This window comes from Triticum aestivum, chromosome 5A (genome assembly GCF_018294505.1).
Source record: "Triticum aestivum cultivar Chinese Spring chromosome 5A, IWGSC CS RefSeq v2.1, whole genome shotgun sequence".
NCBI lineage: Eukaryota > Viridiplantae > Streptophyta > Magnoliopsida > Poales > Poaceae > Triticum > Triticum aestivum.
The window spans coordinates 651,589,688-651,606,017 of NC_057806.1; positions in this window are offsets into that span (position 1 = coordinate 651,589,688).

Genomic DNA, 16,330 nt, shown 5'->3' on the forward strand with positions numbered 1-16,330 from the left:
ATCCCAATATAGACAGTAGCCCCTGAGACACTGTCCGGTGTTCGGAAAGAAAAAACCGGACAAAGGATCAATCTCCTATTGCAGGAAACTAACTAAACTTGTCTGAAATATATGCACAGGCGTCGCTGTTGGCTGCGGCCTCGCATACTGCCGAAGTCTCCGGACTGAAGCAGAAACTGGCGGAGGCCGAGGAGGAGCTGGGCCAGGTGTAGAGGCAGCTCCAGGAAAAACAAGGTAAGTAATAACCTGTTATGTGTTCGATAAAGGGGAAATGATATGCAATGACAGAAATGCCATGATGTGAACAGAGGCGACGACTGATGAAGCTATGTACCTAGGGTAGGGTTATGGATCTGTCCAAGGTACCCTCCCCAAGGACATCTCTAAAAGAACTAGAAGCATTCGAAGAAAAATCATCATCCACTCGACCATGAAGCTATGTTCCACTCGACAGTCTTGAAGACACTCGACCGTATGGACAATCACTCGACTACCAGAAGATCTAGAGCCACTCCACTCTGCAACGGTCGGGAATTAAGTCATAGTTTTAATGGTCATTATGTATCTTTATTGCAGGCGTTACCAGTAACGTCCCCATCTTTATGTACCTTAAACCCTTTGTAACTGAGGGCGGGAGGAGTCTGGCGAACTCTATATAAGCCACCCCCCTCCTCAGGGACAAGGGTTCGCACCCCGTGTAATACACACGCATATAATCCAGTCGACCGCCTCCAGGCTCAGAGACGTAGGGCTGTTACTTCCTCTGAGAAGAGCCTGAACTTGTAAAACTCGCGTGTACAACTCCTCCATAGCTAGGATCTTGCCTCTACATCCCTACCCCCATTCTACTGTCAGACTCAGAACCACGACAGTTGGCGCCCACTGTGGGGCAGGTGTCTTAGCGACTTGTTGGAGAAGTTGTGATTTTTCCGATCCCCATCAACATGGTTTCAGGCGGAGGTTTGGCCAAGGGCCACGAGATCCGTCTCGGTGCACTCGTATTCATCGCCGATGACTCCGCTTGGCTCCAGGAAGCGCCACTCAGCGTCGAAGCGCTCCCCATCCGTGGGGCAACGCACTTTCGCGCGTGCGTCCGTGGCGTCCTCCTACGGCAGCCATCGACTCAGTATCGATCGGCTTATGTGCTGACCTCCCTCCCCGCCGCCCGCCGGAGCAAGCATTCCGGTCGATCGAGGCTTCAGTGGTGGGTGAAGCATGCGGTGGCTCGCCAGTCGGCCACCCCCAAGTCGCGGCAATCGAGCCTGGCGAAACTCTCTACAGCCTGTTCGACATGTCGACTGGCTCTGTAGAGACCGCATCCGAGTGCGACAGCAGCGACCCCACGGCAGAAGTTTTGATGGTCAATGGACCACGCAGTCCTCCTGGCTTCACTCGTGAAGACGGAGGCGACGGGGGCGGCGATCCGTCGCGTGTTCACGAAGAGTACCGCCCCGAACCCCTCTCTTCGCAGCGGAGGGAAGAACTTCGCCGCTGGAACATGGATGTGCTTCACACTCCTATCGTTGGAGAAACCCCTGAGGCTCAGGCCTTGGAGGAGGCGCGCCTGGCCAACTTGGCTGAGCGCACTCGACTGGAGAACCTCCAGCACGCACTCGACGAGCGTGCTCGGCAGCGTATCCCCGAGTGCAGTCGATGTCAACTTTTTCCGCCTCCGACTCAGGTATACCGAACTCCGATCCAGAATCTCGCAGCTGCGGCCCGAATAGCGGAGTCAATCCAACCTTCCCAGTCAGAAGCTGGTCGAGGTCTGGTGCAGATCCGGGCTTTGCTCCGTGTGGCGGGAGAGTAGAATACAGCAGTATCTCAGTCGCGGAATAGGATCCATAGCAGATCCGTGGTTGCAGACACAGTCCAGTCGGCTCACAGCCCGAGATCACCCCCGAGGCGTGAAGGACGTGAAGACTGGCGAGATCAGCACAAAAACCGCGAGAAGTATGATCACTGACTCGATCACGATGATCGTCGTCGAGTGCCCACGCCTCCCCCAAGGAGTGGGTCATACGTGCCTCGGCAGCATGATGACAGACGTCCTCACAGTGGTGGGCAAAGGATTCCAGTCGACCCCAGGGAGCCAGGCTTTGATGCGAGATCTATTCTCGTTCAGGGTCTGGTCGACAGAAATAGAGCTCACAGAGAGGGTCATGACAGAGATTTCCCAACCAGCAGTAGGGTACATGTCTCAGGTTCAGAGTGCTTTAGCAGAGCCATCAGGACTGCGGTGATTCCTCCCAACTTCAGGTTGACGACTGGAGTCAGTAAGTTCACTGGCGAGTCCAAGCCTGATACTTGGCTTGAGGATTATCGAGTGGCTGTATAGATTGGTGGTGGCAATGATGAAGTGGCCATGAAGCACCTTCCTTTGATGTTGGAGGGCTCAGCTAGAGCGTGGCTGAATCAGTTAGCGCCTGGTAGTATTTGTACTTGGGAAGATCTTGCCCGAGTATTTGTCAGAACATTTGAAGGTACTTGCAAACGGCCGACAGGGCTGACAGAATTACAGTGTTGCATTCACAAACCGAATGAAACTTTGAGGGATTATATCCAGAGATGGATCACATTGCACGACATAGTGGAGAATGTGTCTGATCACCAGGCAATTTGTGCCTTCAAAGAAGGCGTCAAGTATCGGGAGTTGAATTTGAAATTCGGTCGGACAAGGGATATGACTCTGACTCGGATGATGGAGATTGCCACCAAGTACGCCAATGGTGAAGAAGAAGACCGACTTCGGAGTGGCAAGCACAAAACAGTCGCCCACGAAACCGGAGGAGGAAACTCCAGTCGGAAGCAGAAGCGCAAAGCCGAGCCAGCCGCTCCTGGTGAAGCCTTAGCCGTGACTCAAGGAAAGTTCAAAGGGAAGCCCAAAGGGCCGTGGAACCCCAAGAAAGTAAAAGATCAAGATGGAAATGATGTGCTAGATTTACCATGCCACATTCACACCAAAAAAGATGAAGAGGGTAATTTCATTTACCCGAAGCATACCACTCAACAGTGTCGACTCCTAATGCAGCAATTCCAAGAGAAACAACCCAAGAAAAAGGAGAAGGAAGCAGACAAAGTTGAGGATGAGGAGGAGGACGATGATGGTTACCCCCACGTCAACTCCACTCTGATGATTTTCGCTGACTTTGAGAGTAAGAGTCGACTGGAAGTCATCAACAGAGAAGTGAACATGGTCGCTCTGGTGACACCTAGTTATTTGAAGTGGTCTCAGACTGCCATCACATTCGACCAGTCCGATCACCCAGCGCACATAGCCACTCCTGGGAGGCAAGCGTTGGTGTTTGACCCAGTAGTCGAAGGCACTCGATTGACTAAGGTTCTGATGGATGGTGGCAGTGGTCTGAATATACTATATGCGGAGACGTTGAAAGGAATGGGCATTCCGATGTCCAGACTCAGCGAAAGTAATATGAGTTTCCATGGAGTCATTCCTGGCAAGAAGGCTGCGTCACTCGGTTAGATCGCCCTTGATGTGGTTTTCGGTGATTCCAAGAATTACCGCAAAGAAAAGTTAACATTTGAAGTTATGGATTTCTAGAGTGCTTATCATGCTATTCTAGGCAGGCCAGCTTATGCACGTTTTATGGCTTGACCATGTTACGTGTACCTCAAATTGAAGATGCCTGGTCCTAAAGGGGTGATCACTATCACTGGCAGTCGAAAGAAGGCAGAAGAGTGTTTCCAGAAGGGCTCAAAGATCACCGATGCACACATGGCAGTAGTGGAGTTGCATGAGTATCAAAAAAATGCAGATCCGAGTGATTTGTTGTGAGCTAAGAAGCCTGCCACAGATTCAGCATTCCAGTCGTCTGGTGAAACGAAGCCGATTCATATTCATCCAACGGATCCCAATGTTTCTCCGACTCACATTTCAACAACACTCGACTCCAAATAGGAAGAAGCGCTCATCCAGTTCCTTCGTGAGAACTGGGACATCTTTGCATGGAAATCTTCTGACATGCCAGGTGTTTCCAGGGGACTGGCTGAGCATCGTTTGCGAGTCAACCCAAAAGTGAAACCAGTCAAAAAACATCTTTGACGGTCCGCCGTACAGAAGTGGAAGGCAATTGGTGAATTCTGGCAGCTGAGTTTATCCGAGAGATTTACCACTCCGACTGGCTAGCTAATGTTGTCATGGTCCCAAAGAAGGACGACTCACTTCGCAGGTGCATTGACTTCAAACATATCAATCGGGCCTGCCCGAAAGATCACTTTCCTCTCCCTCGCATCGACCAAATAGTCGACTCGACTGCGGGGTGTGAGCGTTTGTCCTTTTTGGACGCTTATTCCGGGTACCATCAGATCCGTCTGTATGGACCCGATGAGATAAAAACAGCTTTCATCACCCCATTTGGGTGCTTCTGTTACGTCACTATGCCATTCGGTTTGAAGAACGCCAGAGCCGCATTCATGCGGATGATTCAGAAGTGCTTGCTCACTCAGATCAGTCGGAATGTGGAAGCATACATGGATGACATTGTGGTCAATTCACGTAAAGGTTCCGCCCTACTGGCTGACCTTGCTGAAACCTTTGCCAACCTAAGAAGGTATGATATCAAGCTCAATCCATCAAAGTGCACGTTTGGAGTTCCAGGTGGAAAATTACTCGGTTTTCTCGTTTCCGGGCGAGGGATCGATGCTAACCCAGAGAAAGTGGGTGCCATACTCCGGATGAAACGCCCTGTGCGTGTGCATGATGTCCAGAAGTTTACTGGTTGTTTGGCCGCCCTAAGTCGATTCATTTCTCGCCTCGGTGAAAAGGCACTGCCTCTTTACCGACTGATGAAGAAGTCAGATGAGTTCGAGTGGACTCCTGAAGCTGATGCAGCATTTGCAGAGCTCAAAGCCCTGCTTTCCACCCAGCCGGTGCTTGCTGCTCCAATCAGCAAAGAACCTTTACTGCTTTACATTGCAGCCACTGGACAAGTCATCAGTATAGTACTTACGGTCGAGCGGGAAGAAGAAGGAAAAGCCTACAAAGTTCAGCGCCCAGTATACTATGTCTCTGAAGTTTTGACTCCATCAAAGCAAAGATATCCACATTATTAGAAGCTTGTTTATGAGATTTATATGACCACGAAGAAGGTTGCACATTACTTCTCTGATCACTCCATTACAGTCGTCGCGACGCTCCATTATCAGAGATTCTGAACAACAGAGATGCAACTGGTCGAGTGGCAAAGTGGGCGATTGAACTCCTTACCTTAGATATCAAGTTCAAGGCAAAGAAAGCTATCAAGTCCCAAGCAATAGCGGATTTCCTCGCCGAGTGGGTTGAACAACAACTGCCGACCCAAGTTCACTCGGAGCACTGGACCATGTTCTTTGATGGTTCCAAGATGTTGAATGGTTCCGGTGCCGGGGTGGTACTGGTATCCCCCCAAGGAGACAAGCTCAGATATGTCCTCCAGATTCACTTTGATTCCTCCAATAACGAAGCAGAATATGAAGCACTCTTGTATGGGTTGCGTATGGCCATCTCACTCGGCATCCGTCGCCTCATGGTCTATGGCGACTCAGATTTGGTAGTCAATCAAGTGATGAAGGAGTGGAACGTCAGAATCCCAGCCATGACTGGTTACTGCAACGCGATGAGGAAGTTGGAAAAGAAGTTTGAGGGGTTAGAACTCCATCATGTACCCCGACTGAAAAATCAAGCAGTAGATGATTTAGCAAAGATAGGCTCCAAGAGAGAAGCTATTCCCACTGATGTGTTCCTGGAGCATATTCATGCACCTACAGTTCAAGAAGATCCCTTCGCTGAAGAGCCCCCGTAGCCTAAGAGTGCCACAGATCCGAATGAAGTCGAGGTCCCAGCCGTGGTCGACTTGATCATGGAGGTGTTGGTCATCACTCCCGGCTGGGCAGTGCCATACATTGCATATATCATTAGGAAAGAGCTCCCATAGGATGAAGAAGAGGCTCGACAGATCGTCCGTTGATCCAAAGCCTTTACTGTAATAAGAGGACAACTGTTTAGAGAAAGTGCAACTGGGGTCAGCCAGAAATGCATAACACCAGAAGAAGGCCGAGTGATCCTCCACGACATCTATTCGGGGACCTGTGGTCACCATGCGTCCTCTCGGACCATTGTGGCTAAAGCATACCAAGCTGGATTTTATTGTCCACGAGCAAATGAAATGGCGAAAGATATAGTCGACAGATGTGAAGGCTGCCAGTTCTAGTCCAATATGTCGCACAAACCTACATCAGCCCTGAAGACCATTCCACTCGTCTGGCCCTTTGTTGTTTGGGGATTGGACATGGTTGGTCCACTGAGGACTGGTAGGAGTGGCTTCACTCACATGCCTGTAGCAGTCGACAAGTTTACCAAATGGATCGAAGCCAAGCCTATTAAGAATCTTGAAGCTAATACTGCTATCAGCTTCATCAGAGAGTTGATATTCAGATACGGAGTTCTGCACAGCATCATCACTGACAATGGATCGAACTTCGATTGTGATGAGTTCAGAACCTTCTGCGCCTCACAAGGCACACAAGTCGACTATGCTTCAGTCGCCCATCCCCAGTCGAATGGACAAGCGAAAAGAGCAAATGGCCTGATTCTCAAAGGACTGAAACCCCGACTGATGCGAGATCTCAAGCACGCAGCGGGCGCCTGGGTTGATGAACTTCCATCAGTTCTCTGGGGATTGAGGACATTTCCCAATCGGTGGACTGGTCGAACTCCATTCTTCTTGGTCTATGGGGCTGAGGCTGTTCTACCGAGTGACTTGCTTCATAATGCACCACGAGTTGAGCTTTTCTCTGAAGATGAAGCAGAACAAGCTCGGCAAGACGCAGTCGACCACCTAGAGGAGGAAAGAGAGATGGCTTTGATCCGGTCGACCATTTATCAGCAAGACTTGCGTTGATTCCACGCTAGACACGTGAAGGGTCGAGCCTTTCAAGAGTGTGACTTGGTTCTTTGAGTGGATCAGCAAAAACCACACAAGCTCACCCCGACTTGGGAAGGTCCCTTCATTCTCACTCGGGGGCTTAGCTGCATTCCAGTACTCGCCTAAGTTTGTAAAATCCTACCGAGTGGTGAGCAACCCTCTCACTCGGGGGCTTAGCTGCAGTCCAGTACTCGCCTAAGGTTGTAAAATCCTACCGAGTGGTGAGAAACCCTCTCACTCGAGGGCTTAGCTGCAGTCTAGTACTCGCCTAAGTTTGTAAAATCCTACCGAGTGGTGAGCAACCCTCTCACTCGGGGGCTTAGCTGCAGTCCAGTACTCGCCTAAGTTTTAAAGTCTGTCCCTATCCGCGAGGACGACGACGTGTGGGTCGATTGCGACCTCTTTCTCCGAGCTACATCACAAGTACGACGTACGCTCCATCCCCATCCGCAAGGATGACGAGGTGCAGGTCGACCGCGTCCCTCTTCTCCGAGCTACACCACAAGTACAACATACTCTCCATCCCCATCCGCAAGAACGACGAGGTGTAGGTCGTCCGCGGCCCTCTTGTCCAAGCTACGCCACAAGTACAACGTACGCTCCATCCCTATCTGCAAGGACGATGAGGTGCAGGTCGACTGCGACCTCTTTCTCCGAGCTACGCCACAAATACAACGTGTGCCCCATCCCTGTCTACAAGGACCACGAGGCGCAAGTCGATTGAACTCTCCACTTTAGGGCTACATCCCAAAGAGCGAATTCCATGCGAAGGCAAATGCAAACATATTCAGAAATAAACCAAGTTCAGATAGATCCTAGAAATTCCAGGCGACGGATCAAAAGTATTCGAGCATCAAGCCCGAATGAGTTTAATGGTTACAACATCTACTCGGCATCCCGAGGCAAATTTAAGGCAAGTTTAAATCTCAAAGTCTGTTCATTCGGCAGGAGGAGGGCTGGCAGGTTCAACAAATTCGTCCAAGTTGATTCCATCTGCAATCCGAGTGGCAGCAGCTATGAAAGTCTCCATAAAGGATTGGAAATCATGCCTTTTGGTGTTGGCGACCTTGATCGCCGCCAGCTTGTCTTCGCGAGCTTCCTTGCAGTGGAGTCTTACCAAGGACAACGCCACATCAGCACCACACCGGGCAGAGGACTTCTTCCATTCTTGCACTCGACCTGGGACCTCGTTGAGGCGAGCCAGCAGAGACTCAAGGTCATTTTGAAGCGTCGCCCTTGGCCAGAGTGATGAGTCGATCCGTGAAACTGCCACCTTCAGACGAGCGAGGTAACTTGTCACACTGGCGACACGAGATTCCAGTCGAAGCACATTCATGGCGGCCTTGTCGCCGACTGGAGAAGCAATAGGGTCCAAATCCGTCTCGATCCGTCCAGTTTCCTCGTCAAAGTTTTGGCAGAATTCTGCAGTCAAAGAGTTAGTGAGTCGACTGGACAGGATTAACTCGCAAGCGGTAAAGTAGTCAGATTAAAAGGAGTACCTTCCAACATAAGATAGATCTTCTTGGCAAGAGTTCTTAGATAAGCTTCCATGTCATTTCTCTTGCGAGTCGCAGATTCTAGCTTCTCATTCAGAGCCATCTTGTCCTTCTTCAGACGAGTTACCTCTCGGTTGGATTCAGTGAGAGAGGACTTCAGCTTGCTTACTTCTTCTTCCAGCACTCCGACCGAAGCCAACTTCTGGCCTACAAGGGCAGTCTTATCGTGAGCCTCCTTCTGCGCAGCTGCAAGGTCCAAGTCCTTCTTTTCCAGAGCCAACCTCATTTTCTCTGCAAAATAAGCAATCGGATCAAGCAAGATATCGAAGAAATATTTTAAAAGGACGATCGACGTGAACAGTTGACATGAAGTTACCTTCCATACCAGCAGCTTCATCTTGAGCTTTCTTCAACTTTTGTTGGGCCAACTCAAAGTCAAGGTTAAGTTGCCTATGCTTCTCCTCAAATTCGGCGAACTTAGAAATGAGAGTACAAGATTTCTGCAGAAGGCAAAAGACATGTCAATCAACAAGATCAAAGATTATTTACTTCCGAGTGAATAAAACTTAAAAGTTTGCTTAGACCCCAACCGACTGCCCGCAGTCGACCGCGGTCTCGGGGACTACACCCAGCGGGTGCACTTGGTGTACCCCCACTGATTCAGACCCCACTCGACCGGTCCGCCTGGGTCGAGTAAAAAAAGAACAACTATTCAGACCCCGGCTGACTGCCAGCAGTCGACCGCGGTCTCGGGGACTACACCCAGTGGGTGCACTTGACGTGCCCCCACTGGTTCAGATCCCATTCGACCGGTCAGCCCGGGTCGAGTGGAAGAAAAGAAAGTAAAAGTACTCAGACCCCAGTCGACTACCCGCAGTCGACTGTGGTCTCGGGGACTACACCCAGTGGGTGCACTTAGCGTGCCCCCACTGGTTCAGATCCCACTCGCCCAGGCCGAGTGGAAGAGCGCAAATACCAAAGACAACAAAACACCCAGTGGGTGTACAGATTCGACGCAAACAATAAGAGATTGTATGAAAGAAAATATTTCAGGTAGCATATCCTAATAGAACAAGGTCAGTCGAAAGCCTACTTACCTGGACATTGGCCCGGAGAGCCGCGCTGGCATCGTAAGCAGCCTGACTGTTCTCGTGCACTGTCTTCATCCGCTCCATCATCACGTTAGCCTGACGGATGGCCTCCGCAGCCGCGTCCGACTGGCTTTCTGGAACATGGTAGTTGGTGAAGAAGGGGGCAGACGACCCAAGTGCGGCAGCTGGGAGCTTCGAAGCGTGAGGTTGGACGACTGAAGGAAACACCGGTACAATCGACGGTGCAGGGCGCTCACTCGATAATGGGACAACAAAAGTTACAAAGGCCCCACCTGCGTCTTCAGATTGCTGGACGGTTGGTGTTGTCATCGGTCCCTGCTGAGACGTCTTGCCAGCTGCTACTTTTTTGTTCTTTCTGGGCCTAGGGGCCACATCTTCATCATCATCCGGAAGCTCGATGACGTTGGGTGGGGCTGCAAATAAACTAGTCGACCCCAAGTGAATCGCCAGAATTTAATCAACCAAATAATCAAGAACAAGATCACGAGGGTTTTACCGGGGTTGGAGGTAACCGCGTCTTCCATTTCCTCGTCTCGGTATTGGCGGGAAGAAGTTCCAGATGTAGCAGCACTGCAAATGTCAAAATTCAGTCGGTTATGTTCTGTTGCTCGAGTTGGCCAAAAGATCGGGCCAGATGATTACCCGGAGATGGTGGGAATGGTCACTTTGATTCTGGGCAAAGCCTTCGGCGGTTTGGAGGATGTGGCCTTCGATGGTTTCGGCGCTGGAGGTGGTGCAGTCTTGAGTTGTTTCGGTCCCTTCTTAGTCGGCACCTGAGAAGACGTCCGAGGGCGCTTTGAAGACTACCCGGCTGGTGCGGCCACCAGATCAGGGGTGTTTGCCGGGGCGTGGACGTGCTTGGACCTCCTTTCTCTATGAGGAGGCGAGCCGACCTCTTCTTCGTCACTCGGGTCGTCGCTCTCCTCGTCCTCCTCTGCATCCGTGTGCCACTCGCCACTCTCGGCCCCGCTCGCCCCTTCCTCGACATTTTGCTCCTGCACTCCATTGGGCATCGAGTACATATCAATAAGAGCCTGAAAAGACAATGAACAAAAGAAATACAGTCGACCGTCACCAAGATGTTACATAGTGAATCAAGAAGATACTCGACAAAGTAGAATCGTACCTGTTCCGGCTGGTGCAAATGGTCGAATGGAACCACCCTCCTGGACCCCCGGGGATTATCCTTGTTGTCGGTAATACCTCTCAGCCACTTCTCCACTGTGTCCTCACTAACATCCTCCGGGTGGATCTGAGTGGAATCCTCGAGTCTCGAGTACATCCACATCGGATTGTCACGGGCTTGGAGTGGTTGGATGCGTCGACTGAGGAAGACCTCCAGTAGGTCCATACCAGTCACTCCGTCGTGGACAAGTTGGACAACCCACTCGACCAACACCTTCACATGCGCCTTCTCTTTCGGGATCACTCTCAAGGAGGAGGGCTTCTCCACTCGAGCCATGGAAAAGGGGGGAAGTCCAGTCGACTGACCCGGGGTCGGCTGGTCCTTGTAGTAAAACCAGGTTGACTGCCAGCCCCGGACCGAGTCGGGAAGGATCATAGCTGGGAAGGTGCTCTTGTTCCTCATTTGGATTCCAAGGCCCCCGCACATCTGTATCACGTGCGTCCTCTCATCACTCGGGTTGGCCTTCTTGACCGCCTGGGAGCGACCTGTGAATATGTACTTGAAGAGACCCCAGTGCGGTCGGCAGCCCAAGAAATTCTCGCACATGGACATGAAAGCAGCAAGATACACGATGGTGTTTGGAGTAAAGTGGTGGAGTTGAGCCCCGAAGAAGTTCAAGAAACCACAAAAGAAAGGGTGGGGAGGCAAAGAAAACCCGCGGTCGACATGAGTGGCGAGGAGGACGCACTCACCCTCCTGCGGCTGCGGCTCGGTCTCGTTCCCCGGGAGCCGCACCGATTGGTGAGGGATCAGTCCCCCCTCAACTAGGTCGTCGATGTCGTCTTGACTGATTGTCGAGCGGATACAGTCGCCCTGGATACAGCCAGGCGGCAGGCCGGATCTCGACGAAGATCCTCCCTGGCTGGTCTTCTTCCCTTTCGCCTTCGCTGTCGCCTTCTTTGCATGCTCCAATGCCACCGTCTTCTCCTTCCCCATGGCAGCGAATCGAGTCCGAGCGGGGCTAAGACACCGAGAGCAGAAGTAGGCGCAATAGAGAAATCTGAGGAAGAAGAAGGATAATGAGGGCGCACTGTTCAAAAGCCCGGTCTGGTGCCTTTTATAAGGACACTTTCGAGTGACTGACTTGTAGGCCCGGACGATCTTATCAAATCCCGCAACAGTCGCACGCACGATACGTGGCAAAAAAGGTGGCGTGGGGATCGAGGCGACCTGCCTAATCCGTCCCGATTACCGCGGCCTCCCTTGCCCGGCGTGCTTCCCAAAATCCAAATCCCGCGAAATCCACGGACAGCAGAACAACTTGTCAGACGGAAGACATCCTCCACATCATCACTCAGAGCTCTTTAGTAAAAGTTCACTCGACAAAAACTAAGAATGGATCAACGCGACTAAAAAAGAAGTTGGTGTCGTCACCTCAGTTCATTGATCCAGAACAAGATATACTCATAGCACGAAAAATGAGTCGGAAGTGTTCTCAACTCCTTCCGCACTCAAACCCTGATCCATTCGGGGGCTAATGACGAAGCTATGTACCTAGGGTAGGGTCATGGATCTGTCCAAGGTACCCTCCCCAAGGACATCTCTAAAAGAACCAGAAGCATTCGAAGAAAAATCATCATCCACTCAACCATGAAGCTATGTTCCACTCGACAGTCTTGAAGACACTCGACCGTATGGACAATCACTCGACTACCAGAAGATCTAGAGCCACTCCACTCTGCAACAGTTGGGAATTAAGTCATAGCTTTAATGGTCATTATGTATCTTTATTGCAAGCATTACCAGTAATGTCCCCACCTTTATGTACCTTAAACCCTTTGTAACTGAGGGCGGGAGGAGTCTGGCGAACTCTATATAAGCCACCCCCCTCCTCAGGGACAAGGGTTCGCACCCCCTGTAACACACACGCATATAATCCAGTCGACCGCCTCCGGGCTCCGAGACATAGGGCTGTTACTTCCTCTGAGAAGGGCCTGAACTCGTAAAACTCGCGTGTACAACTCCTCCATAGCTAGGATCTTGCCTCTACATCCCTACCCCCTATTCTACGGTCATACTCAGAACCATGACAACGACCAAGGTCGAGGCCCTGAAAATGGCCCTGGTCGAAGCCGAGGGGAAGGCTATCAAGGAGCAGGCCACCCGTAAGAGGCTCAAGGCCCGGGTCAACAAAGTCCAACAGGAGCTCCAGGACGCGGTGAGGAAGTGCGAGACCTTGGAGCACAATGCGTCGGCTCAAGAGGCCGAACTCGCCAAGGCTCGTAAGAGTGCGGAGACAGCCCGGAGTGAAGCCCAGGGCGCCCTCCAGGAGATCCAGGAGGCCAGGAAGATCGCGGCGGGTAAGGAATTCAATATGCAAAGCAAGAATGTGAAGAGGAAATATCTTTTACTGACCCGGATTCGAAGTTTTCCAGGGTCTTTTGTTGATCTGCCATGTAGTGTGACCAACGCCGCAGAGTTCTTCCGAGCTAAAGAAGGGGGCTCCCCAGAGAAGCCGTTCTGGTCGCAATATCTTGTGCCGGAACATCCGGTGCCCTTCAGCGATCAGCTAAAACAACTGGTCGAACTGCACAGGGTGGCCGAACTGGCCATGAAGGATTTAATAATCCGGTTGTGGCCAGCCGAAGCTATACCTAGCAGTTACTTCGGCCTCGTGAAGAGGCTGGTTGATGCATGTCCTCGGCTGGACGTCATCAAGCGGCCCGTCTGCATTGAAGGTGCGTGTCTGGCCTTCTCCTATGTCAAGGTCTGGTGGGCGAAGACGGACGCCGACAAGTTGGCGACCGGGGGGCCGCCCGAAGGCAAGGAGCACCGCACACCCGAGTGATACTTTGGCGATGTCTTGGAAGGGTCCCGCATTGTTGCGGATCATTGTGCGAAAGACACTATCTTTGAATGAATGTATTTGAGCTCCCTATACCTTGTATGATGAAACAAAGTGTTTATGCAATGTAATGCTTGTTATGTTTTTAATTTTTACTTCCTGTGCGGCCGTGTTGTATGAAATCTGAGGGTTAACTAGTCATCAGCTTCTGCCCCCATGTAGGTAGCACGGGGGTGTTTGGGATGGAATCTAAACAATCTTGATCCAATTAGATGGTCCTTGAAGGAGTTTTTTAGCGCAACGAACCAGGCAACCAGACTATGCGGCTGTAACGCCCTCACTTAGCCATAGGAGTGCGACAATAAAAACATGGGCGCAACCCCTAGTATCCGAACTACATTGCTATAAGCATCTGATTGGGAAGTACCAATCCTTCGCGTAATGCAGAAGAAATCTCCAACGATTTGCAACCTCCGAACAGCTGACCGACTCTCGCCGCATCATGACAGTCAGTTTTCGGCTTTCTCTACTGAGGTGCTCCTTTGGATAAACCAAGGCACAATCGCAGTAGTTCTCCCTTTACTACCTTAGCCGATATAGCGGAATGTAAGGTAGCAAGCACAGGAGCCAGGCAACCCAACTATTGACCAAAGACATGATTCAGAGCCAATGCATATAATGCTAAATTCGGGGTGCCGAACTATACTTATAAAAAGTGTTCAGACTTTTGTTGCCGTAATGTGGGGTGCTCTGAAGCCCCTGACAAACATAAAACGTACCCAAGTGTACGGGTGCTACCTGATAGGGTTATTCACAAGGGAGCTGAAAAAGAGAAAGAAAATAGAAAAAGTACAAAGGTAAAAAGATGGGGTCCTAAAGCTCCAGCCGCAAACTGTTCTCATTGTAATTTAATTAGTACATCAAGGCGCATCGATACATGTAGTGCGATAAGCAACAAGCTATTTGACATGCCGAAACCAAGGGAGAGCTGCATGTGGGTCCTGAAAAACAGGTAGAGTTATCGTTAACGGAATCACCTAAAAAGTCCCCCATATGTCTGCATTTCTCGCCGTCTTGGTGTGTTTATCCTTCAAGAGGACCGATGACCAGACCACCAGATGGTGCCTGTGGGATTGAGACCTGAAAAGGAAACAAGTAAGAGTGAAAGTATGTGTGTATCCGATGTCGGTTGAGCCGTACTACGGACCACAAGCTAGCTATGCCTCCGTCGATGCCCATGGGATTTTGAGTGCGTAGTTATGTACACGCGGCACGAATGCCACCACTTGATCGGGACTGAGACGGAGGCCGGATTGCTAGTCGAGCTCCTGACGAGCTGAGCTCTCCTGCTGCAGACTAGTTCGGACCCTCTAACGGTGTCCGTGGGCTCAACGGCCGAATTAAGGTTCTGCTTGAGAAGGCCGCTTTGTACTTCTGCTGCTAAGGCAGCTGTGTGCTCTTCTGTACGGAGGGAGCATTTCGTATTTCCATTGACCGTTTTGATGCCACATGGACCGGGCATCTTGAGCTTGAGATAAGCATAGTGTGGTACTGCATTGAATCGAGCAAACGCAGTTCGCCCGAGCAGTGCGTGATAGCCGCTGCAGAAGGGGACGATATCGAAGATTAGCTCCTCGCTTCGGAAGTTGTCCGGAGATCCGAAGACAACCTCTAGTGTGATTGAGCCCGTACAGGGGGCCTCTACACCTGGTATGACTCCTTTGAAGGTAGTCCTGGTGGGCTTGATCTGAGATGGGTTAATGCCCATTTTTCGCGCTGTATCCTGATAGAGCAGATTGAGGCTGCTACCTCCATCCATAAGGACGCGAGTCAGGTGGAACCCATCAATTATTGGGTCTAGGACCAGTGCGGATGAGCCACCGTGACGGATACTGGTCGGATGATCCCGGTGATCAAAAGTGATCGGGCATGATGACCATGGATTAAATTTTGGGGCGACTGGCTCTATCGCGTAGACGTCCCTGAGCGCACGCTTGCGCTCCCTCTTGGGGATGTGGGTAGCGTATATTGATGGGGTCATGTACCTAGGGTAGGGTCATGGACCTGATCTAAGTACCTTGCCCAAGGACACCCTTAGAAGAGGTCGCCTTCCAGTCGACCAACGAGGGACTCACTCGACTGACTTGAAGGACTCGACCATGAAGACTCACTCGACCACCAGGAGGTCAAGAGGCACTCTGCACTGCAACGGCCTGTAATTAAGTAGGCTTTATGATAGTAAAGACACTTTATGTGGGGCGTTACAAGTAACGCCCCAAACTTAACTCACCTTAAACCCTCTCCTACGTGGGCTGGCTGGGGTCCTGGCGCACTCTATATAAGCCACCCCCTCCACTGGTAGAAGGGTTCGGCACCTTGTAACTCATATACTCATAATCCACTCGACCGCCTCCGGGCTCCGAGACGTAGGGCTATTACTTCTTCCGAGAAGGGCCTGAACTCGTACATCCCTTGTGTTTACAACCTCTCCATAGCTAGGACCTTGCCTCTCCATACCTAACCCCCACTCTACTGTCAGGCTTAGAACCACGACAGTTGGCGCCCACCGTGGGGCAGGTGTTTTAGCGATTTTGTGGAGAAGTTGCGATTCTTCCGAGTACTTTCATCATGGTGTCTGCTGGAGTTTTGGTCGAGGGTCGAGAGATCCGTCTCGGCACTCTCACCTTCATCGCCGACGACTCCGCGTGGCTCCAGGAGGCTCCACTCGACGTTGATGCGCTCCCCGTCTGCGGTGCGACGCATTTTCGCGCATGTGTCCGCGGCGTTCTGCTGCGGCAACCGTCGACCCCGTATCGGTCGGCTCCTCC